At 44.1% G+C, this 26,634-nt stretch overlaps 1 long non-coding RNA gene across 1 annotated transcript in view; it reads left to right on the plus strand.

Annotated features, from left to right (window-relative positions):
- LOC146838962 (uncharacterized) overlaps positions 1 to 16,453 on the plus strand; it is a 218,502-nt gene extending 202,049 nt beyond the window's left edge. The window contains exon 3 of the long non-coding RNA XR_014960753.1: positions 16,406 to 16,453. This is a non-coding gene — a long non-coding RNA (uncharacterized LOC146838962). The remainder of the gene's footprint in view (positions 1 to 16,405) is intronic.
- The last annotated feature ends 10,181 nt before the right edge of the window (positions 16,454 to 26,634 follow it).

Below are 26,634 nucleotides of genomic sequence, written 5' to 3' on the forward strand. Positions count from 1 at the left end.
CATTCCACGGCCCCTGCCCCGGTCGCTACTTGTGAACTCTACAGCATTTCCGTTGGGGGAGGGCCTAAAAACACACACATACTAAATCTATACATACAATACCAAATCTGTGCGTGCTGCCTACATGTGAGGGGAAGTGTCCAGTTTCTACGTTTTCCTTTGATAATTAGGTTTCGTTACTCTGTCAGAAGTCCTTCCTACAAAAACGGACAACAAAGAAATGGAAGAAGTCTGCCAGACAGGGCGGAAGGGGAGGTCCAGGCTTGGCCCATCCCAGGCTACTCTCCTAAACCCTCTCGGCAGATCTCGTGTACGAGTGACCTCATGTCCCCAGGAGAGGCTGGAAGAGAGCCATTACTGTGCCTTCAACAAGGAAAGAAACCGTTTTCCGGAACAAATGACAATAACACTTTTGTCAGAAAATCCAAATCAGCAAGACATTAAAATATTATTGCGTCTTTACTCAGGAAAGGAGCTAGACATGGCGATAAGTCCTCGCATCAATAGTACCCTGGAAAAGATCATGAGAATGTACCACTCCTCGATTGTCAGTTTAATTTTGTGCTCACTCCACAGTCACAGTGGCTTCAGCTGCTGGGGGTGTAGGGGTCCCACCCTTCAGGGGGCACCCAATCAGCCTGTGGCCTGTGAATATCTGTCAGTATGGGAGTCTCAGAGGCCACGGGTTCTGCCGGGCGTGAGGGGTTCACCATTTTGCGTCATTTTTATATTTTACGTTGATTTATCCCACATTTTGCACTTCGAGTCAGTTAGGGAACTATCCATGTGCCAATGATATTAAATCTCTGGTATTGCAAAGTTAAACAAAGTAGCAAGTTTTGGACAGTGAAATTGAATTGTGGACTGTTTATAAACCTTTTATCCTTTAGTCGCGTGGGCCTCCCTGCACTTCGTGTTAAACAAGTAATGGAATCTACCGGTCACCTGGCGGCCATATTGTTTTTGTGTTCTTTTCAACAGAAAGGGGGTAAACAAGACGAATTGTGAAATTGAAACTTGCCAATTACATTGTATCACACGGCTCAGAGCACAGGCACAATGCTAAAACAACCATCCAGCGTAAATGACTTCACATTCACGCACGTAAATTAGCCATAAAATAGGAAAAGGTGGAACAAAATATCCGAAGGAAGAATAAACGGAAGATAATAGGCACCAATCTGGCGTTGAATACAGCCCAAGATACCAATTGTTTTAAGTCACGACAAAGACAGCTGAGCGCTCATCTTGTGGATATAGCGCACGGATGATTGCCTGCGATGAGTATCTTCTCTCACAAATAACAGTTTTTTCCGCTCTTAATTTTCTGCTAAATTGGAAGCTAACTAAAATCCCACATTGTCAGCGGAACACCTGCAGCTGTGCTGGATTTCTGCGCACCATTTCTTTGAGGTAAAACAGCACCCCACATCCTCCGTCTCTTCATTATGCGCGCGTCTTCCTTTCACTGCGCGGCAGCGCTAATGACTCAGGCAGGCTGGTCAGTGATTAAGTGACAGGCAAATGATACCGTGTGCTACGTGTGAGTAATCGGTTTGAAGAAATGAAATTACAGACTTGCCTTTCCCATCATTCATTTCACAAACAATAGCAATGTGGCGCACAGCAGGTAGTGCGGTTAAAGCCAGCCTTGTAAAACACATTTCCTGCAGCTATTTAAGTCCACTGCCATGGATTTGATGGCTGAGCTAGAGTGCAGAGCCCAGAGGAATCAAAGAATGGCGCGGGTGGGCGGCGGGAGTTGTCCTCCCCACGTGCATTAAAATAATTAATGGTTGATAGACCGTTGATAATTTTGTTTTAAATCTGCGCGTTTCTTCCTGACGACTGTTGGACAGCAGAGTAAATATAGAAACTTCTAGGCACAGTGCTCTCAGAACAAACCAAGCACACCACTGCCTTTCTCCGAGGTCAAGAAAAAATGCCTCTGAGAAAGGCAGCGACATTTTCGGTTTGGGGGCGTGTTTGTCTTTTCTCTCCTCCAGCCATTGGCTGGAGGAGAGAATGCGAAAAGTTGCAAAAAACATGCCCCCCGATCCGAAAAGGACGGGGCTTCAACGGAGTGACTGGACCTCTTCTCCAGTGGCTGGCCAGCATTTAAGAGGCCAGCCAATGGAGAACAGGAGAGAAGAGGGGCGGGTGCAAGCCCCTCTTCTCAAAGACATTAAATCTCCGGACTTCCGGTCTGCCGACCGGATGGTCCCGAGACCTAAAAAGGGATTGTTTGGTAAACTTTTCAGATGTGAGGGAGTCACTCGTGTATTCCAACGCAAAAACTTGAAGGGGCACAAAGCTAGATCAAATAGCCAATTGCATGAGGCGAGAGAAATACTCCTTTGGGTAAAGCCAAAGCCTACTACGTAGATTTAAAAAAAACTAGCAACAAAATCCTGCTGTAAGTGGCCACACACCCAGACTAGTTTCTCTGGTATTTAAGTTGGGCATGGTTTCAGACATATTTCTGTGATATTTAAGATTCCCACACACCCCACAATGGCATTTCAGGTGGCCACCCACACAGTTACCTTCGTTTTTTTAAAGTTGAATAGGCTTGCGTCATTCTTCTTGTGTATTTACGGTGGGCACGCTTCCATGCAGACTGCTTTTGTTTATAAGGTGACCCAAACACTGCGGCATCCTGCTCTCAGTTTTACGGTGGCCACTCTCTGACGTATCTTGCTCTGTCATTTGAGTGGCCACGCTCTCAGGCTTCTTGCTTTAATATTTATTGCTGCCTGGACCTGGGATTCCACAAGCATTTAAGGTGATCTCACCAGGCCATCTTCTCTGACATTTAAGCTAGACTGGATGGACGCTGCACCTAGAAATGTGCTCATAAGTCACATGTGGAGGTATATGAGTGCATTAAGAAGCGGTTCCAATTGTGCCCATAATTCAAAGAGGTTGAGGAAATGCAAAGTAATGATCATGTGGGGGAATTGACCAGCACGTCATTGAAATGTGTGTCGATAGATGGAGAAGAGCAAATACAGGAGAGCACATCATATTTCATTAACATATTGAATGAAGTCTGTTGTTTCAATCGAATAAGGAAGGTATTGTATTGCTTAATTACAATATGGAAAATGGTTTAATGGGTTGTGAAAATTGATGGAAATGGTTGCTTTACTCCAAAGATTAGTTACTAGAAACGATAACTCACTTTTATGCAAATCTCTGTAAAGTGAATGGCTAAAGGAGCCTATTTTACAAAAAAGGAAAAGGTTGCCTTTAGACAGGGGTTGCAGAAGTGGTCTATAGTGCGATTACTTGGGTCTTGCATAGGTAGAGTCTCTTACTAAGGCTGGGTGCGGGGTATCTGATGTCAGTCCAACTGGTGGATATATGTGGGAATTAGGAGCATTTTAAGTTTTTTGGGCCTGATGGTTCATATTGGATAGTGGCTGGTTAGATCCTGTTTTTAGGTCAAGCATTCAAGACCTCTTGTATATACTTATATGTGTATGTACTTTGTGGGCTCTGTAGATCAGCCCTAGGACATATCTGCTTCTGCTTAGGGACTTTTTGTTCTGTTCAACTGTCTCTATTTAACTGTCTTGATACAAAACGACCAACAGAGGTCCGTAAAATAACAGATTCACTTTAGCATTCTCTAGATTCCAGTCCATAGAAATTGTCTTCCATGAGCACCCTTAGACAATAATATTTTTTTCATATCTTGTATTTTCAGTGATATGACCACCGAAGGCCCTGATTTTATATTAAAAACAGAGCTTTGGACTATACCATTTCCCCTGAAAGGCAATGTTTCTCTCCATGTGTTCCATACCTTGTGTGTCACACAGTTTGGTGCTTACTTTCCCTCAATGTTATCCAACACTTACCCACTGTTACCCTAAAAGTATTATGCGTTGTGATGGTATGCATTGTAATGGTATGTGTTGTAATGGAATGCGTTGTAAATGTAGTTTCTAAAAATGTGTTGTAATGGCATGCGTTGTAAAATCATGCGTTGCAAAGGTAGCTGCGATGTAAAACCTGCGTTGTAAAGGCATGTGTTGTAATTGTTTGCGTTGTAACGTCATATATTCTTCAACTCCCCTTTGTCAAAGAAATTAAATGATTCCTACTTTTTATATTTGAAGATGAAATGTGGGTTCTTGTAGACTTAACATATACTGAATTGCCTGTGTCACAATTAGTGTATGTCCTGCCAGGTGCCATAGAGTACAGTTTGGACGACCTATAACATTTGGCAACTGTCAAAGATGTCAAGATCTTCTCTGCAGAGCACCGTGGAAAAGTGTCCATCATTCATTTTGCTTCTGACTGAAATATTCTGACCTATTTTCTGAATACCTTCCTTCACATCTGCATTCAGGTTACCTATACATTAAAATCCATGGCTGTATTCACAGAGACTTTTACACACCTTTGTTGAGCTTAACTACACAGATAATGCCATTTAACAAAACATTCCCGAATATTCGTACTCTCCTCTTCTATAGCCTTAGAGCCCGCCGTAGCAGGCTATACCGGCCATGAAAGGCCCACTCTATCATTAAAGGCCTGAGTCGAAGGCGAGGCACTTTACAAGAGAGCGGGCCTTTAATTGACAGTAGAGCCTGCTAAGGAGGGCTCTAAGGCTATTAGAACATTCCACCCCTGGAGGGCAGAATGTTCAAATTTGTAAAACAAAGGGCTCACGGAGCCTGAGGGGGTTGAAATCCCCTCGGGTTCCATGAGGACCTTTGTTCACAGCATCAGCTGTGAACAAACATTAGAATATTGGAGTTCCGGGCTTTTACCGCCCATTAGAAGCTCGGAGCACTCCATTGTTTTCAATGGTGCACTCAACATTCCAATGTTTTAATTCCAATTAGTTCGTCATCCTGCTCTTTCACAAAACTTGCCTTGCACTTTGCTGCCAACCATTGGAACATTCTTCTACCTGCTCTGTGACCAATCTCTAGATACTATTGGGCCAAGTGTTACTAAAGCTTTACTCAATTGCAAAGTGACAGAAAGTGATGGAAAGAAACACATTGGTATTTACTTTCCAAAGCAAGGGTTATTTTACCCTGAAAAGGTGTCAGCAGAGGGCATGGCAGCAGTCCAACCTTAGCAGATTTTTGCTCTGCTCTATGTTTGTCCCCTTGTGCAAAGCAGCACAGCAAACCTGGTTTCTGCACTGAATGAAAAATTAGAAAATCAGCCCCTCTATATTTGGTAAGAAACTGAAAACTTGGCAATCTTGCACTCTGGGCACTATTTTCTCAAATACCTTTCTCCTGCCTGCTGTTCCAGGCAGGGCATGCTCTCTCCTAATGCTTTAAAAAATATATCTTTATAGCACGGGTGCTGAATGTATTTGCAATACAATAGGTCTCGCATTTACGAGAGTTTAAGCTATTGGCATTGTAAATGACAATGTCTTTTATTTATCTTTTTTTACAACTACACATAAATAAAAGGCATTGTCATTTACAATGCCAATAGCTCAAAACGCTTGTAAATGCGAAACCGATTGCATTGCAAATGCTTGTTTAGGTTTGTAAGGGATTCTGGGTAACAGACCCTGGTTGGAGGCAGTCAAGTCACCCCATCCTGGATTCCCCTGGGTTTCTAGTTTTCAAAAATGTATAAGTTTGCTACGTTTCCCAAGGTGCCCGCAGAGCTAGGGTTCAAAAACTACAGTTAGGCACTTTGACAAAAAAGGGTCATTTTTCACTGCAAAATTGAGGTGTGACCACGTTGCGTTTTGCGCCGTTTCCTGTCGCGGGCACTAAGACGACCCGCACAACTAAGGTACCATTTTTTTTCTGGTAAGACTTTGGGGAACGCGGGGTGGGTGGAAATTTGTGGATCCACACAGATTCCAGAACTTTCCACCACAGAAATGTGGGGAAAATGTGTTTTTTTTGATAATTTTTTTAGGTTTGCAAGGGATTCTGGGTAACAGAACCTGGTGGGAGGCAGTCAAGTCACCCCATCCTGGACTCCCATGGGTGTCTAGTTTTAAAAAATGTATAGGTTTGCTACGTTTCCCTAGGTGCCAGCAGAGCTAGTGTTCAAAAACTACAGCTAGACACTTCGCAAAAAAAGGGTAAATTTTCATTGTGAAAATGCGGTGTGTTCACATTGGGTTTTGAGCCATTTCCTGTTGGGGGCACTATGCCTACCCACACAAGTGAGGTACCATTTTTATCGGGAGACTTAGGGTAATTCAGATTTGTAAAGCAACTGTTACTACCTATTGATTGTTGAGGCATTTCTGCCTTCCAAATGGAAGACATTGTGTAAAAAAGAAGTCATTTTGAAAAATGACTTTTAATTCTCATGCTATAATTTGTTCCTATTTCAGAAATACATAGGTGTCTCTCATACCGATTTTTCCATGTATACATTTTCCCACAATAATTGCTATATACCCGGAAACATAATAAAAAACCATTGCAAATTGCTGCTCAGTTTTTTACTCTGGGTTCGTCGGGTTCTTGGTGAACCTACAAGTCCTATATATCACCACAACCAGGAAGTTCCAGCGGATGTAACGGTATATTGCTTTCAAAGAGCTATCATAATTAGAAGAAGTTACAGGTAAAAATGTTGACACAAAAGGCTGTTTTTTCCAACTAATTTTCAAATTGTCCTATATTTACCTGTTAGTTCCTATAAAGAAACCTTGATGGATCTACAAAAATGACCCCTTGCTGAATTCAGAATTTTGTCTACTTTTCTAAAATGTATAGCTTTCCAGGATCCATTATGGCTTTCACACCCATTTCTACCATTAACTGGAAGGAGGTTGAAAGCACAAAAAATAGCAAAAATAGGCTATGTCCCAGAAAAATGCCAAAACTGTGTACAAAAATGTTGGTTCGCTGACAAAAGTCTGTCATTCCCTAAAATCTGGGAAAACGGTGATTTCAGCCCAACTACCCCTTTTTTGATACCATTTGCAGAGAAAAACCCAGACGCTTTTTCCCCCAAAAAATTGCTGTATTTTGGCTAATTTCTGGGACCCCTCCAGGGGAAGCCACAAACCCTGTGTACCTTTAGAATCCCCATGATGTTGGATAAAAGGACGCAAATTTGGGGTGGATACCTAATGTGGTCAAAATGTTACAGGGGCCTTAGCGCTAACTACCTTAAATAGCCAAAAAAAAGGCTTAGCACAGGGGGGGTGGGGAGGCCTAGCAGCGAAGGGGTTAAAGGCTGTGCAGCTCAAGATCATTAGAAGAGGCATTACTAATGGGCATAAACTGATGAAGAACAAATTGTGATACATCGGATTTATAAAATATAATACTGAGAGCAAACCCGTGTCTAATGCGAAAATATTCACAGAACGTTTACTTACCCCTATAGAGTATTCAAGATGTGACGACCCCAAAGGTCTAGCCAACTGAAAAACAGACGCCGAATTTGTACTTGTGATGAACAGTAATCTAATGTCAACAATAGGTTTTTGCCACAGTTGATCGGAATAAGGCAATATTCCTTTTGCCAGCTGGTTGCACACCGGCATACGAACAAGGCGCAAACTGTTGGTAGATATACCCGAACTGAGGAGAGGGGATGTGTCAAAATCGAAACCAATTTGAACACCAACAGATATAGAAGTCAGCATGGAGACCAACATGGGACTATGGAATCGATGTGACTACTCCCATACCCCGTCCTATTGGAACCAAGTCAACCTTACCAAGGGTACCATTTCCTAATTTTGAAATATATAGTTGAGTCACTTCTTCTAGCATCACTTTTTTCTTCGCTCTTCAAATAGACCTTTGCGAAGAATTTTTTTTATCTACTGATACAAAATTAAAAGATCCACATTTAAATATTGAAATAAGAATAAACAAACCCTCTGTTTTCTATAGCCCTGTACGATGTTTGTGTTAGAGATAAACCCTGTGCGACAAAGCTCCCTTCAAACATGGCCGCTCTTTTGATGCAATAGGACACGTTCAAGTTGTTCCTCTTCAGTTTCTATCGCAGACACAGTCCCAACACGAAACAACACAGGGGTCTGCTACGTTGAACTGGCCGTTGGTTCAAGTGTTAGCAGTTGTACATAGCTTGTAGTGATCGGAACCAATCCGAGCTGTGTGTGAGGAGGTCGACTATGATTTTATTGGTGGAGACCACGATAGTCCGCTGTGATTGGTTACGAAGCCTGAGGCACATGAGTGGCTCTATTGTCAGGGCTCTGTCGGTGGGAGGGGAGTGGCAGCAAAGTAACCGGCGACTATCGCAGATGGCGGGGTTTGCACCTCCCGTTAGCACAAGGCGAGGCTCCGCAGGTGCAAACTCTGCAGCCTCGGTTTGTGTCACTCAAAGTCCTGGTGCCTGAGCCTCTCACTTCCACTGAGCAAAATAGTGAAGCAGAACAAATGTGCAGACACCAACAGTCTGCCTCCGGTGCAAATACTGCAGCCTCGGTTTGTGTCACTCAAAGTCCTGGTGCCTGAGCCTCTCACTTCCACTGAGCAAAATAGTGAAGCAGAACAAATGTGCAGACACCAACAGTCTGCCTCCAATCCTCCGCCCACGCACAGCGAGGCCTTTCCCTCCAACCAGGGCTCGAGTCGGGGTACCACGCGGGTGGACGGCGTCCCCCCACTTATTTTACCAGGTTTTTCCGGGTGGACGCCGTCCCCCCTGCCCAAAAGCTGGACAGCATTGTGTGAGCAGAGAGCCCGGGTGGGAGGGAAGTTTCCCGTAAATTACCAAAGATATGCTAATATTTGTAATTGGAGACTTTAACCCCTTCAGCGCTGCGCGGATTCCCCCGCGGTGCTGAAGGGTTCTAGCGCGGGCGTGGTCATGACGGAACGGTTCCGTCATGAGCACAGCTCAACCGATGCTCATGACGGAACCGTTCCGTCATGAGCATCGAAGGGGTTAAGAGGCACCGGTGGTGTGTGCAGGCTGGAGTGATTGGGAGGCGGAGCGAGCAGGCGTTGGCGGTTAACGCTTGGAATGTGTGTCCTTCTGTATCCTGTGCACTTTTGAGCACTTCGTTGTGCAACTGGGGCCCCCCCTCGGGGGAGTGGGGGGGAGGAGGGGTTGCAAAGGACATCGAGGAACAGACCAGGGGTAGCAGTGCTGTGAAATGCCCCGTCATCTAAAGGCATATGAATACTCATGAGATTCCTGTTGTGACGTCACTTCCGGTGACAGCGTCCCCCCACTTCTTTTCATGAGATTCCTGTTGTGACGTCACTTCCGGTGACAGCGTCCCCCCACTTCTTTTTTTAGGACTTGTGCCCTGCCTCCAACCCTCCGCCCACGCACAGCGAGGCCTCGCCCTTCGGTATCTGCACCGGGTACGGTTCTGCCCGCGTGCGCAGCTCTGGTTCTTGTGTTCCTACCCAGCTTGTGGTGCACAGTGTGGTGAAGAAGGGACCTGGCACTGACAGATCCCACGGTTTGCATGTCCTCACACAACTTGGCCAGCTCGGAGCGCAGGTGCCTGTTGGTAGGCAGCAGGGCATGTCTGTCCCTGTTCCACCAGTGTTTCTGGGAGTTAGCAAGGCTGGATATCTCAGGTGTGTGTTTGTGGGGTTTATGGGACTTGTGCTTCTCTGGATGTGCATTTAGGGCAGGGTGTGCGTGCATTTGTCTTTGCATCTTGATATACGACTGCCTATTATATTCTTTGTCTGCTTGCATTTCCACCTCTCCGTGTAACTGGGTTTCTGTGAGTTTAATTTAGGTCTTGGGTGTATACCGCGTGTATCCTTGCTTGTGTGTGTTGTAAATACATGTATGTTCCCCTCTATTCGGTTGTATAGACACGGCTGTGCATGTTTTAGACAGGCCCGGCTCCAGGAATTTTTATTTGGGTGTGCCAAGGGTGCATTTGGGTGGGCCACTGCGGGCTCGATTTGTCGCATTTATGTCTAGGCAGGCCTGCTTTAGGGCCCTCCTTTATCTCTTCTTAGTCTTACAAGGCCCAGTAAAACTCACTCTTCCAGATTTCTTTCTAAATATTATTACTCTCAAAAAGTGTTTTTTCCATGTAATGTTCCTTTAATGGAAAGAGGTGGTTTCTGTGGTGGGAGTATCAGGCAAGTGACACTTCTCGGGCTCCTTCTGTGCGAGACTTCAGGGAGAATCCCTCTTCATTACTACCTCCACCTGTCCCTGTACTCTGCAACGCACTCCCTTACAGGCTTGATTATCCACTACTCTCCAGTGCACCTTCTTACAGCTGACCTTGGGCCCCAGCCCCATATCAGGCTCCACTTTCATTTTTCCCAGTAAAAACATTAGTAAAATCACCTTCAAACTTAAAACATTGAATATAGCAGTAAATATAATTAGCACGCAGTTTAAAGTATGTTCCACAGTAGCCCTTATGACCCGACTTCTAATTAAATAAACAAAAACAGAAAGGCCATGACAAGGCCGGCTTCGGTGCAGATGTGAAAGTCTTTTTTGGTGCCTCACCAATAACCTCTTTCTCCGTAAATACCTTTACTACCATCTTCCAACAGTGCCCCTCATCCCTCCATGGCCCCCCCTATTGACCTCGTCCTTGGAATCCCTCACTGCCACACGCCACAAGTGCCCCTCATCTCCCCATAGCCCCTCCCCCTTATGACCTCCTCTGATTCCTTCACTGCCACCCTCCACCAGTGCCCCTCATCTCTCTGTAGCCTCTCCCCCTCATGACCTCCTCCTCAGATTCCCTCACTACCACCCTCCACCAGTGCCCCCCAATCTCTCCCTAGCTCCCCCCTCCACCCCATGACCTCTTCCTCGGATTCCCTCACTGCCACCCTCCAACAGTGCCCCTCATCTTTACGTAGCCCCTCTCTCATATGCATTTAATCTGTTGTATAGCACTACGCAGATCCGTGTAGTGTGTCAGTACTTGACACCACGCACACATTATACAGAAACAATGAATCATACAAGTATGTAAATCAGTCTACAGGGAATGTCACATAAACCAATGAGGATTACAAGGTGTAGGAATGACATGTCATCCATACTGGTGAGCAGTATATTTTAGGAGGGTTTGGTCTGGGGAAACACAACCTTAGGATTTAAAGAGTATTCCATGGGGGTCAGCTTTACTGATAAAAATGTATATCTGTCCAAACATACACATTTTAGCAACATTAGAATAATGAAAGACTGGGGAAGTTCTAATTACCATTCATGTTAGTATGCAGCTCTTTGATGACAGTTCATTGGTCACTGTCCTATGTTAGGATTGTAACTTCTGAACTGCAAGTAACACAAGGATCTCTGTGACAAAGGCAGTAACCCACTGAGCTATCCACATAACATACAGTTCATCTGCATTTAAAAGCTACTAACAAACAAATGATTGCTCTCCAGCAGGATCATTAATCACTAGCGTTATCTGGGCATTTTGTATTGTCTTATTGTTGTCCTGCATAGCCATGATGATTTATTTATTTATTTTGCGGTTTTTGTAGAGCGCAACACTCATCCCAGGGGATATCATGGCGCTTATACCAAGCAGAAACTACTGATGACTAATACTGAAAAGTTTAGAAATTGGGGAAGAGGTGGGTTTGCAGCTTTTTTCGGAACAGGAGATGATTTGTGGTATGTCTTAAGTAGATAGGAAGCTCATTCCACCTCTTTGCTGCCAAGTAAGAAAAGGAGCGGCCACCTGTTCTGACTTTATAAATAGGTTTAGTCCTAACCAATGCCGATTGAAGCGATCGTAGGTTCCTAGTAGGGACATAAAATTCGATCTTCCCTTGAAGAATAGTTGGGCCAGTCTTATGCAGAGCCCTATGAGCATGGCTGAGCAATTTAAAGGCGGCCCTCTGGCGCATCAGAAGCCAATGAAGTTTCTTCAAACATTCCGATGCCGAGTCTAGCTAGCCTTTGTTGCAAATAAGTTTGGCCGCCGAATTCTGCAATACCTGTAGGCGAGAGAACAGATGTTCATTCATCCCTACAAACAGCGCATTGCCATAGTCTAAACGACTAACCAAAAGGGCCTGTGTGACCGAACGTCTACAGTCCAGAGGTATCCAGGGAAATAACCTAGCAAGAAGTTTTAGGATGGCGAAACCCTTGCCACAGAGGGATCGCACATGCTCCTTCATGGACAAGGCGTCATCCATGATGATCCCCAGGTTCCTGGCATGATGTTTTGGAGTGGGGGCCAAACCCAATGAGGGTGGCCATTTAACTTTAGGCAGTGTGAATGCATCCACTGGGCCATTTCTGAGAGGCAGTCATGTAATTTGGTTTTAGTGACAGGCTTCTCATCCAAGGCCACCATCAGCTGCGTGTCGTCTGCAAAGGAGCAGATGCCAATGCCCCACTTCCTTCCAATGTCTGCGAGAGATGACATATAGACATTGAAAAGGGTGGGGCTCAATGAGGCACCCTGGGGGACCCCGCAGCCGATGGAGTTAGGCCTGGAATGGAACTGACCCATATGTACTGCCTGAGTGCGGTTGCTCAAAAAAAGTGCAGCCAGCTCAATGCAGTGGATTGAACTCCTTTGCTCCGAAGTATGTTCAACAGGCAATTGTGGGATACCATGTCAAACGCCGCTGACAGGTCAAGCAGTATCAGTGCCACTGCCCCACCTTGATCGGTGGAGGATCTGACACTGTCCGACACTGCCAGCAACGTTGCCTCGGTGCTGTTGTTAGCTCTGAAGCCCGTCTGGGAGGGATCTAGGAGGAAGTTGGTTTCTAGGTACCTTGTCAGTTATACATTGACCAGTTTCTCCAAAACTTTGGAGAGATAGGGAAGCTGGGAGATGGGTCTATAGTTCTCTGGGTTAAGAATGTCAGATCTAGCTTTCTTTAAGAGGGGGATCACCGAAGCGTGCTTCCAAGCATCAGGGAAAATGGCAGTCCTTGGTGATTTATTAAAGAGTTGTGTGATCAAGGGACAGAGCGTGGACGCAATCTTTGAGAACACAAAATGGGGGCAGGGGTCCAAGGGGGAACCAGATTTGACTGTGTTCATGGCTGCTAAGACCTCGTCCACTGAGAGTGGTTCAAAGCCAGTTAAAAGGGTTGTAGTTCCCGAGTCTGGCGGGGCTGTTGATGCTTCAGTTATGATCACAGTATTGGGGGGTTTATCTGTGTTACTGTGAGCATGTTGGGGGGTGAAAGTAGAGTAGATTATCTTAATTTTCTCAGCAAAGAAGGTGCTAATACGGTCACAGGCCTCAACCGAAGGAGTGAGTGTTTGAGAGATGCTAGATGGTTTGCTAAGCTCCTTCACTATTTTGAACAGTTCCTTAGCTGAGTTACTGTTTTCTTGGATGCGCTGGGTAAAATAATCTTTCTTTGCATTTTTTATGGCAAGGGTATACAGTTTCCGATTAAGGACATAATTTAATCTGGCTACACTGTCCTTGGACTGTCTCCAAAGATGTTCAAGTTTTTGACATTCCCTTTTAAGATTTTTTAAATGGGGGGGGGTGTACCATTTCTCCGTTATAGCTTTTTTCCTAGGTTCCCGCATCGGGGCTAGTTTGTTTAATATTTGCAGTATTCCAGCGTCTAGTAAGGTGACATCAGTACAGACAGAGGAATCCTCCGGGAATTTAAAATTGGCCTCTTGAAAATTATTATCGAAATTAGATTCATTAACTAACCTCCAGGCTTGTTTAGAGATCTGGGGGACTGCCTTGGGTTTCAGAGACTTGCAGGGAAGGTCGAGTGAGAAAGATATAAGGGAAAGGTCCGTCCAGGAAAGGGGCTGGACCTCACGCATGTTAGTGGATTCAATGTTTGTAAAAAGTAGGTCCAGTGTGAGGCCAGCTGTGTGAGTGGGGCCCACTACCCACTGCTTAAGGTTAAGGATCTCCACGTCATATTCCAATTGAGAAGCTCCCAGAACATCCATTTTCTCATAGTGAATATTGAAATCGCCAACAATTAGGTAGTTTTTATATTTTAAACAGAGTGGCAGGAGTTGGTTGAGTAATTTAGCGCCAAGATTGGCTTGTTGTCCAGGGGGGTTGTATATTACTGCTCCAGCTAAGATGGTGAGACCCTCATGGAGTACTCTGAAAGGTAAGGTCTGATGTTCGTTGTGGGCAGCTATTGGTTCCGCAAAACATGCTAAATGCTCCCTGAATATCACAGCGACCCCCCTATCTCTTTTACCAGATCTATCTTGCGTAATAATTTTATAATTAAAGGGGGGGGCGTTCGCTAGATCCGGGGCATTAGTATCGGATAGCCAAGTTTCGGTAATGAAAACCAGGTCCGGGGTCTTGGATGTAAGTAAGTCCCAAATATCCAGAGCATGTCTAGGTAGGGATCTGGCATTGAGGAATAAACAATTGAGGTTCATGTGATTGTTAACATGGATTGTGTGATGGCCTAAAGGAGATTGATCCATGCTAGACCAACGACAAGCGAGGCAGGAAATAGGTCCATAGGATGATCCTGGGCCCGTTTGAATACATAGCCTTTCATTATTGCCCTTTTTATCAGCATAGGCTAGCAACTCGCTACGGGAGTAGCGGATGGGCGTGGACAAGTTTCGAATGATATCAGCAGGGGGTATGGCCCCTGGTCCCGGCTGGTCACGGACGGGCTTACCTTAGGCGCACCTTCGGCGTGCCATTGACGGGCCCGCTGCGCCCGTCCGCTACGCCTCGACCAGCACATTGGAATAAATAGGTGGGGGAAGCGCTGGCTCCGCCCTCCGGCTCGCAGGGGCTGACCCCCTGATTGGTCTGCCAGTCTGCCTAACTCCCCTTTGGCTCTCCACGCAATCAGCACTCAGCCGTGGTGGAACGGAGCCCGGGGATTGGCAGCCAGATTTTTTAGGGGAAGAGGAGCAGCCTAACTCGCTGTCGTCCTCACAGTAATGATAAAAACTGTTTAAATGAAGCACACACGAAGTATGTGTCCTGCTGGTCCTGTGCAGATTTTAAAAAGAAAAACAAATAGTAACACATTCTCTTACCTACTCCACTAGTCAAACTTTGTGTCACAGCCTGGTGTGATAAGCAGCTGCAGGGGTCAGGAAAGGTGAATTGGAATAAACAAACTTTTCTCCTGCGCTGCATAGAAAAAGAAATATCCACGCAGCAGAACAGTAGGCAACGGTTACCATTGTCAAAGAAAGGATTTTGCCTTTCGCCATGTGGAGATGAAGGGGTGAAAAAATAAACAAAGCCTCATTAACATGTAAATGGTCTTATAAAGACCTGTGAAATACTCGGGTGCGGCTGCGATAATCTCTAAAACTGTCTGTGTGTGCGCGCCCGGGAAGGTGTCTCGGCCCGGGCTGACACACGACAGGGGGGTGAGGGGAGGGGTTTGAAGCACTTTGAGCCCAATGGCGTTGCGTGCCTGGCTTCAAGTCCTCACTGCGAGGGCCAAGGCTCCTGTTTGGGTGGGCCAGGCTCATGTTTGGGTGGGCCTGGCCCACCCGCTAGAACCGGGCCTGGTTGTAGCTGTGCGGGCATTCGTATGCATGTTGTGTCTTTATATGATTGGAAGCCGGTTGGGTATTTTAATGAGTGCAATGCTGTTTTCGTGCCTATAAGTATGTGTGTATCGCTGGGTACCTCTGCCCCCTCCCCTGCAACAGTTCGCGCGTGCTTCGTAATCTTGGTATCCTTAGTGTGGGCATTAATGGCTGTGTCGTCAATTGCGTGTAATGTATGTCAAAATCCACCACCACATTAGCTAAACAACACCAACGCAGTGCCACCACCACACTACCAACACAAACTACCAAAACAACTACATCCAAATGCCTCATACTACTCTCATCCACACACTCAAACATTCTAGCACACACTGCTCGTCTCCGCAACACTCTCCATCCTTCTGCCTACCACTGCTCTTATCCTCATCACTCTGTCCTTCTGCATCACACTGCTCTTCTCCTCCAATCTCCCTAACACCGCTCTTCTACACCTATCTACTTCCTTATGCCTAATACTAAGTAAATAATCTTACCTTCACACTACTCTTCTACTTCTCACACGCCTTTCATATCCCTCCTACTACTCCTCTCTCCTTCATTATGCCTCATACTGCTCTCCACACTTTCCTTCCTTCAAAAACACTCTAATCTCCTCCACGCTTTCTTCCTTCTCCCTCATACTACTCTCCCTACTCCCCTTTCTTCTGCCTCATGCTACTCTCCTCCTCAATATACTTCATTACCCTCATGCTGCTATTCTACTCACTCTGTCCCAAATCTTAAACACTGCTCTTCTCCTTCTAACGCTATGCGTTAAACTACTACACACATAACAATTACAATTCAACCAACTTAAAGGCACAACATATCACATACAAACACTCAATAAGACACAGCTAAAATTCAATGCCATTAGCAAAGCAAATAGCTTTAATTTAAACAAAGGCGAGACCTATTGCATTTCCAATGCTTATTTGGTTTTATTTTTTTTTTTTTTAAATAGCAGGAAGGGAATCCTATTACTCTTCCATGTGTCTCTGCTGCTGTCTCGCTACCAGCATTACATTGCAGCTGCCTGAGAACCCAGCTCAGGAAGAGGAAGGAGGCATGGGGATGGTTTCTCCCAGTGCGGTCTACAGATATTAACCACTGCTAGACTACAAGGTATTTCTAGCGCACTCTTCTCTTTCTCCTACACCGTGCTGCAGCAATTGCACTCTAAAGTGCTTTAAATAATTTTACAAATCTGCGTGAGCTAGACTCCAGGCTGGCCGATTGTTGCTCCACCCACTTCCCCTCATCTCTCCCACTATACACACTCAACTCCCAATACCACCGTCCTCTCTCCCCCCTCCCTCACCTCCTCCTCTCCTCTCTATACTTCCTACTCATACATACTACCTTCCATTACTGCATTAGTTCACCTCTCACCTCCCCCTTAGGCCCCCACCCCCCAGATTGTGATGGGTGTGACTGTCTGTGTAGTCGCGCACGTTAATTTTTGGGTGATGTGGTCTGCGACGTACATTGTGTGGCCTTGGGCTGTGCACACATTGTGAATGGTGCTGCCAGTGCTCTAGTCGCATGGTGCTGCAGGCACACGTTGTGGAGTGAGTTCACTGCCTCAGATTGCAGGAGTGCTCAGGTTGTGTCGTGCTGGCGGTGCACACATTTTTGCATGGCGCTGACACTGTCGCCAGTAAGGCCGCACCGGAAGCCTTGCAGGACAGCTGTCAGTTACAAATTGTCTTCCACATGTGTTGCAGGCGCACAGCAGCAGTGCGGCTGCCTTCAAAAACGAGTATTAAAAATGCTCATTAATTTAAAGCCTTTTGCTTTGCTATACAATACCATGAGCAAAGCAAATGGCTTTAACGTAATGAAAGGCGAGACCTATTGCAATTTCAATGCTTGTTTCTATCTGGGAGGGGTTTTTGATGCTAGAGGTAGTTGGGGCCCCTGTAAATATTAAACCTCCCAAAGGTTTCCCAGTGCTGCGTGCTTTATTTATAATTTAGCCTCACGCATTGGAAAAAAACCTGTGGCTCCTATTTTGGAAGTCTTTAGGAGCAAGTGTTTACTGATCCTTACCTATGGGGCTGATATTTGGGGCTTTTCCAACAGCCTTGCTCTGCAGACAGAATAGGGTTTTGCGACATATCTTAGGTTTACCCCCTGCTTGCACTACATATATTGTTCATCAGGAGTTGGGGGTTCAGTGTGTTGAAGATCATGTTAAACTGGCTCCCTTGGTGTTATGGTGTAACATATGGGCTAATTCCTCCACAGGTTTTAATAGGAAGGTGATCTTAGATTGTCTAGCCTGCAACAGAGGTCTGGCTATACCCTGGTTGTACTATGTTAAGCAGGAATTGATCATCTTGGTGAAACCAGAACTCTTTTCTCCCCCTTCCGCTATTACCAAGTCTGATACCACCTGGGTAAAGAGAACCTTAATTGCCAGGACAATGCGACTTAGAGAGGTTGAGGAATTAGCCAAAACCTCAGAGAGGGAGTATGGGCCTCTACAGACTACCCCCACTATGGAGCCATACCTGTCTTGGGTGGATTCCACCTTGGACAGAGTTCTTTTAACTAGATGTTGAATTATAAGTGACATTTGTGTTTTCCTTTGGGCCAGTCTGACCCCAATAAGGTATTAATTTGTCCCTGTGACGAGTCCTCGCCCCAGAGTTTGCTTCATCTTTTTCTCTTTTGTAAATAATATTTGGTACTCTCTAAGAAGTTTTAAATACCCCTAATCCGAGCCTGTGGTGTCAGAAGATGTGCTGAGGCTTTGCTTCATCTGCAAGAGATAAATTCCTCTACACTGTCTACCCCCATTTGTTCCTTCCTAAAGAGTGATATTGCCAGGAGAAAACAAATGTTGTTTTGAGAGCTCGATCCTGCTTGTTTATTCGATGACGTTGGGGCACTGTGTCCTTTGGCAGGTTTTCCTTTTAACCTGTTTGCGGGGATTTGATTGTGTTATTATTGGTTATATTTATTTTAATTTGTTATTATGAGATTTGATTTTTTTTAAGGTGTTTATGAGATATGTATTTTAACAATGCATTTCATCTTTGTAATGTGCTTTTATCCTGTTTCACCACTGTAATAAAGGTTAATTAAGCTCAGCTAATCATGTTATCCATCATGTTTTTACTCATGTTCATTTTCAGCTCCTACTCTTTAAATTATGTAGCTTTGGAAATAAAGGGACTTCTCACATCTTTCATATCACCAAAGCCTAACCAGGTAGTTTGATGCGAAATCTTTAAGAAAATAATTTTCATGGGTAGCATGAATTTGCTTGTATTTGCAAGAATTTGGGGCCAGATGTACATAGGAAAGTGTTTGCGATTACCAAATAGCAAATATTTGCGATTTGCTATTGATAATTGCAAATAGCTATGTACAAATGTGTGTTTAACACATTTTGCGATTCCCAGTGGGTTGCAAATAGACCTACCTCATTAATATTCATGAGGTAGGTCTTGGTTTGCGACCCATTAGAAATTGCAAGAATTCACAGGGATGGTGGCCTGCTGGGATCGGCAGACCACCATGTCTGGGATTTCTTTTCAATACAGCAATGTTTTGTTTTGAAAATGCAGCCCGTTTTCGGAAAATAAAAAGAAAAGTTTTCTTTGAATTTTTTAAGAGTGGTCCCTAGATCCCTTTACATTTGCGAATGGGTTAACACCTGCTCAAGTAGGTGGTAAAATGTGAATGTTTTGCAACCGCATTTCGGTAGGAAGGGACTCCCTAAACACGCCCCTTCCTAATACCGAATCGCAAACCCAATTTGAGATTCTGTACTAGGTCAACGAGCGCAGATTGGGCCTCTGTACATTAAAAAAATGCCTTTATTCATTAAAAACGTCAGACTCTGCAAATCAGGTTGTTTGCAAATGTGAAAATGCTTTGTAAATCAGGCCTGAATAGCCACAATTCTCTTTATTTCAAAAGTATATTCTTAAAGCTCATACCCTGTACACTTATCTTTCTATTAGATTAATCAGAATAAATCAATTCAGTGCTGGTCATTATATGTTTATGTGCTGCCTTGGGCTGTTTGTAATAAGCAGATGGATCTGCTCTGTTTTATCCAGAGAAATAGGGAAATGTCTTCATGTATATTTGCAGTGCTCGCTACAGGTGCTCTGCAGTGTTCTCACTGTGTGTAGTTGTATATTTCACGGGAGCACTAGTTCTCTAATGGTATTGTGCATAGTGATGAGAACAATCCATTTCTTTACAATTATAGGCATTCAAATATGGATATTCATTTTCAAAAGTAGTATATGCTTCTAAATCAGGCATCATCCTTTTCACTGTCTATATCCTATTAATCTGATATGGAACCAGGAGTTATAATATCATCCACGAACACATGTCTAACATACAGTAATTGTGAGAACTCAGTAGGTCCGATAATCAGGTAAGGGACCTTCTCCCAAACCATGCCATCTGGTACACGGTGTTCAGAGCATAAAAGTCTGTTTTGAACACTGTGGGAAGAGAGATGTGGCTGTAGTTCCATTTCCACTGCCTGTGGCACGTCTGTCAAGAATATAACGTCCATTTAATAACACAATAGTTAGCATTAACCACATGATAAAGAAAAGCATTCCTGTAGCAATCCAAATACAGGACCATGGTTGTATCAAATAGCTGTCACGAAACTAGTGCGATATTGTAGAAACTTTCTGGCAGGCTGACAGTGCTTGATTTGTAAAAAGAATAATTGCAGGGGCTCTCGTCAGGAGGCCACTGCAGCTTGCTCCACACATTGTCCCTGCCTTACTGCCAGTGATAGTAACAACTCAACTACTAACCATCACACTTCTACAAGTAGTATAATTCACAGAATTTGAGGCCCCCAAAGTTCAAGAATGGCGTGGGTGGCAGGTAATAGTCATTTTTAATGTATATTAAATTAATAAATAACTGTTGTTATGGTCATCTCTGAATCAGTCAAACAACGCCACCTTGTGGCAGCTGTCGCAAGCGCTGGTGTTGACAATTAAGTGCCAGCACCGAGCACCGGAAACCACCAAATCAAATTAAGCACTGACGCTGTGTTTGAAGACTTTGATGAAATGGCAATGTGCCCATATTCAGTCTCGCCCAAAGCTTTAGATCTGATGGGCAGCATCTCCATAGTCTCTGTAAGGGGTTCATAACAAACCATGGCATTTAAGTGCGCAGTTGTGCCTGTAGAAACAGTCATCAGATTCCGCCATGGAATTGCACGATTGTAAACTGGAAGTGTCACCAGTCCCTGTTGCCCTTTCCCAGGAACTCAAGATCTCTTCATTGCTGACCTCGCTTGGCGTAATCTCCTGCAGGGTGGGGAGAGGATAAGAGGTTCTACCCCGAGGCCTCCTTTCTTGTTGGTGAGTGAGACGACTGTAGAGCATCATCCATTTAATGCTTTTTGATACTTGTCAATTCGTTTTTGAGACATTCAGACGGACAGAATTCTAGTTTGTGTGCATTTTACCCCCAACACAGGTACAGGTCGGCGAGACGCTGGTCCAAATACTTGTTTATCAGGAGTCTGCATACTAGATCTCCTGCTTGGGGTATTCACCCTTCTCTGAACAGCCAAACCTTCTCTTTGCTGGTGGCAGAATCAGGATGCTTGACATTCAAAAGCACCTCTTGTGCTTTCTGTAAAACAGCCAAATGTCGTTCTAGGTCAAAAAGATTTGCATCTGCCACTTTTTGAGAGTTGTAAGATGATAATCTTTCCCCAGAGCGGTTTCTTTTTAATTAGTTTCTCTCTTGAATCCCTCAATTCAGTCATTCTCCAGTGCAGTAAATCTGCATTGTAGGGTTGCACACAGAAGGAATAGTCAGACACTATTATTGTGGGAACTCCTGGCTCAGTCTTCTGAAGTGTAAGCAATAAAAGCAGGTATCTCTGCAGTCTTTGTAGTGATGTAACCCATAGTCGGAGTGTACGAGTGTTTCGAGTCAATTTTCCTGTCCTTAATTATTCCCTGCACCTCCGCACAGCGGACTGATTTAAGTCAGACTGTGACTGTGAACTTACATTTGGCTCTCCAGGCAGCTAAGATTGAGGATGACGAGAGGGCCGGGTAGTTAAAGAGGAAGAGATGAGATTGGCTTGCCAGGACCAAGAGGAAAGAAGAAAGGGGGCAGGAGGAATGGACTCAAGAAAAAATAAGGGATATGGGGGAGAGAAAAGGGAAAAGAAAAGACAGGAAAAAGACAGCCTATGGGACAGTAAAATGATTAAGCACATGTAAGTGGGGCGACAAGATATGCTGTAACGGTTTCAGGGCTTAAAAAAATCATAAAAATGTTACTAGACCAGTAGGTCTAGTAACTTTAATAATCCACTCGACCTAACTGTAATGTACTTTAACCCGTTAACTAGTCTCAAATTTTGTGAACCTAGGAAAATATTTTGTCTAATGGAGCAGCCTTTTTTTCTTATCACATAAGAGAGCACCTTCAAATATGCAAGTTCACTATTTCTGCTGTACAAAAAACTCTTTATTTACTAGACTTAATGTTTGCTCCCTGTATAACAAGAATATAGCCCCTATATAGGGTACACATGATCACTGTCTTGCCTCTTAGTTCACTAATAGCATTGTCATCTGGGCAAGAGGAGGAATAATTCCCAGTTCATGTTTATAAACTCACTTTTCATAAATATATTACCAAAGCATGATGTGGTAGTGCAGTGTCATTTACAGATAGTTACTTTCCATTGACATGGCCACAAAACTTTCCCACCAACATGTAGTTTTACTAATAAAACGATATAGGGCATAAACAATGATTGGAAATTGTGTTTCAGCAAACATATTTAAAATGAGCACATCACCAAGTAAGATGTTCTAATTTGTTTTGATGTTTAAAAAATATTTTTTTCACCACAGAATTACAAAAATGGGTCTTCATAACTAGTGAAATATATTTGAAATGTTCCAACTGTTCCCTTAGCTATTTCAGTGTTGTGTTAGAAAAAAGCCTGACATCTTACAACCCTTAATTTAACACGCTTTGCACAATTCAATTGTCACACAGTTCACTTTACAAAATCCTCTAACTTAAGTAAGTGAGAGAAAAATAAATGTGGGAAGATAAACCTGTCTTTTGACCTCTGTCTCTGAAAGCCAGCGAATGTGAGAAGATACCAGGATTTGAAAGCATTTTTACTGGTTTGGAGTTAGAGGATTTTCAACTCACCAGAAAGGGTGAGTAGTTCCTAAAAATAGCTTGTCCTGAATAAATTGTGCTCGACAATGCAAGTGGATTTTTTGAGTCCTGGGTTTGTAAGCTTTGAGATTGCTTGAGAGTGCAGTTACAGCTGTAGCTGATCAGATGGACTATGAGTGAGTGAAGGAAGCTCTGGTCAGGCGGTTTGGGCTGATTCCAGCTCAGTACATTCAAAGGAAAGCAAGTGAGTGGACGGCGTTCCATCTGGTACTTGGATTCATGCTGTACTGAGTGACTGAAATGGGCAGGTGAGAGGAATGAAGGTCAGACTTTCATGCCCTTAACCAGGGAATGGTGAGAGAGACACTCAAGGAGGAGTTTTCTACGCCAGCTAGGCAATATCTATCAGGGAAGGATTCCGAGACATTTGCAGTCTTGGCTGATAATTGGTTAGCTAAAAGGATTAACAAAGGACTACATCAGCACAGATTTAAGCCAAAGGGAGGGAGGACGTCTCAACAGACGGGTTCTATATCAGAGGGTTAGGGCCAGGACACTTCCCATGGGGGAGGACACAGGAAAAAAGGCACTTGGTTCCAAGTCACTACAAAAGGAAAAGAGATGAATGTTCTTCCAAACTCAAAAGGATAGCTTGTGACAGGTGTTACAATGAGGGGCATTCAGTAAAGAAGAACTGTGAGGTGAAATAAAGACCTTGTTCCAGCTGCATCCGTGATAGTGAGTGTGAGGACCTTAGGGGCCGGGGCCCTGTTGCACTCAATCTAGTAGCGATCAACATTTTGTAATGGGCAACAGATGTTCCTAGGGAGATCCATCCAAATATCTTGGGGTCTGTGTTGTTAGGTAAATCCAAAGGGATTAAAGTGATTGCCCTGAGAGATACAGGTGCTTACAGGACTATGGTTGAGAGGAAGTATATGAACAGGGCAAGATTCTCCATGGTACCAGTTGGCACAGGCTACATAGCCAGTGGGGATGACATGGAGTGCCCGGTTGCCTGAGATGAGGTAGAAATTAATGGCAAGTCTTCCGTGGCCAATGAACGGTTGAGCGAGAAGCAAGGTGTAATTGTTTGATTGACCTTGGTTAAGTAATAGGACCAGAAGCCTACTTGCGAATGCGTCTACGGTTGCTTGGATAGACGGCTCAAACTTCCATCTTTTTGTCATTAAATTAGACAGAGGTTGTCTTTGTGAGAGAATCGCTGTAAAAATCCAAAATCTTGAAGTGAGAATCCTGCAGCTGCACCTTAGTTGCGTTCTTTCACATGTGCACTGGATGATGAAGCTTCAGCTCACTAGTCTGGCTCCAAAAACAAAATCGGCAACCATACAATCCTAGAAACGGCTCAAGACACTGGATTGCTGGCACAGGGCACATACAGCAATGCATGGACTTCTTTGATAGACCACAAGCAATGGGAATAAAATATTGAAACTAAGTTTTCTCAGGAGGATCAACCTCGCTTGAGTGTGTATGCTTGGCTATGACCTTACAATATGCAGTTTGGCAGACTCCAGTTCTAGCAGAAAAATCCTGCTGACACCGTATCTTGTTCTAGAGTTGGAATAATGTCTCTGCAGTGACGACTTCGTATCAAGAGCCGATTTAAATAATGGTCAGTTACGAAACATTCCCATTATTGTTTCACTTGAGGTGTTGAGACATTTGGTGAGAGTTGAAATGCTGAAACTACTGGAAATGATCAAGAAACCAGTGTGTGTGTAGAACAGTTGAACTCTGGACACCACTGGCCGCATGAAAGTATAACTGAGTCAGTAAGACTTGAAGGCTTGAAAAGTTACAAACTACAATAATACTTTGTTAAGTACAGCAGAAGAAGCGTGAAGAAACAAGAGGCTGCAGCATGGTAAGAAAGACCGGTCCTGTGACCTGCTGGAATCAGAGAGATCATCTTTGTGAAAATAAACCTGTAAGGGAGACAAGGGCAGTTCAATGAACGGGAGCAGGAAGAAGTCCCGACCAGAACAGCTGAATACAACCAGCAAGACACTCCACCTGGATACTCTCAGGGAGGAACTGTCAGGTACAGGGGTTGTCAGAGGCAGGAGCTGGAGGAAGTACTGTCCAGAACACCTGAAAACATTCTCCAGGACACTCTACCTGGGTATTCTTAGCAGGAGCTGTCAGATACAGGAGCTTGAGAGGCCTTTTCTTGGGGTCCCGTGATCACACAGTGGTGATGTGGCAGTAATACAGGCAGGCACAGTGTTCCGCAGGGACACCAATGCTACATCACTTCAACTGAATAACCAAGTTGCTTCCTTTGAGTAAATGACTCTTGTAGTAGTAAGACCAAGCAGTCAAGGCATGACCTGGCACAGGTTAGAAATCAGACACAGCGCAAGATAGTAAAACACACAATAAGGCCAATGTTCAACCAGAGCTACAACGTTAAATAGGGATTGGACTTTCACCAAGTGTATAAAAAGGAGCAGCTAAAATATACAGAAGATACTGATACCCTCTTGAGGAGAGATACAAAGGCAAAAACATTTATTATGTTTAGCTGCACGAGCTGAGGTCTCAAATAACATTGAGGTGTTGACCTGTAGCCTACATTGTGAACATCAGTTAAACATTTGACCTATGTCCCACATTGTATAGCCATTCTGTCATTTCTTGCTTCTACGTGCTGTTTGCTCACATCCCCTTTCCTTTGCTGATCACAAGAAACACGAGTCTTTGCTAAGGGTCTTCAACCACACAGCTGCTTTTCCAGCTACAAATAGCCTTGTGCGAGTCTATAAGTAAACTAGACAATTAGTACATTGATTATGATTACGTACTCAGCTGTCCTCCTGCAGTATCCAATATGTGCCTTGTGATAACAGATGAATGTGACTAACAGTATGCTCATAGGAATGTCCCATGCTTACATGCAACTTTGCAATGGTGTCTTGCCCTTGGTATCTTCAGATAGATGTATAAATCTGTGTAACCCTGTGCCTGGCAGAGAACTCTAAGCGAATCCATTCTGTCGCGTTCTCTCCACTTGAGTGTGTTTACAATAAATGCTGTTGTAATTCCTCCCTCTTTGGTTAATTCTTATCTATTTTTAGAGTTCCTCGGTGGTGGTAACCCAACAATGAGAATATTTTATCTCTAACAGAGTCCCATGTCCAATGTTAACCTCGGGGATAGCACTTGGGTGTTCTCAGAAGTCTTTAGGACTCAGCAGCTCTTCCAACGTTTTCGAACAAAACTAGTCGATTGGAAAGTGGAGCAAAATATAAGCATGACTACTCATTGAGTTTGAGTCCCTGCTACTGTGTTTCAAATTATAAACAATCAAAAAAGTCCTCCTTGCCACACAAAAATAAAATGTAAGCAACAAAAGGACCCACCAAAGTGATCTGAGTGAGATTTATGGCACCAAGCATCTCGGTGTCCAGTCAGAAAGTTGTTGATGGCTCCACTGATGTTTGACAGTGACCCACAAAAGAATACCTGCCAGTTGTGAATGTTTTGAATTTTCAGTCACATCCACGTAGAATACACAGGCATGGTTTGCTTTGTCAGTTTGTATATGTACAAGCTCGAATTTTAACCTTTCACAACATGGAGAAGATTAGATTTTTATTAAGCAGAATGCTGGGGTAGCTCTCCTACTATGGTGGGAAAGGAAATGGATGGCCCCCCAAACCTGGTGGTGTGTACAAGGGTTTCTCAAAGGGAAACTGGGGAAATGACAATACACATTGGGAAAATGGCATGGTACTAAAACGTGACACATTTCCCCTACACATGTAGGGAGGTCTGCTTGACAACCATTCATGTCCAGATGACTACTAAATATATTCAGATGAATAGAGATAAAACATAATTTCCGTCGTTGGTGGGACGGCATTAGCTGGGAAGTTGGAGCATTGGTTCACACTGGTTGTAGTTGAAAGGATTAAGGTTTTTATTATGTCCTTTTAGGTTAAAGACAAGGTGACTTACCAGAAGCCAGCAGTCCCAAAGTAAAATGCAGAAGAAAGATGG

This window comes from Triturus cristatus, chromosome 4_2 (assembly GCF_964204655.1).
Source record: "Triturus cristatus chromosome 4_2, aTriCri1.1, whole genome shotgun sequence".
Taxonomy (NCBI): Eukaryota; Metazoa; Chordata; class Amphibia; order Caudata; family Salamandridae; genus Triturus; species Triturus cristatus.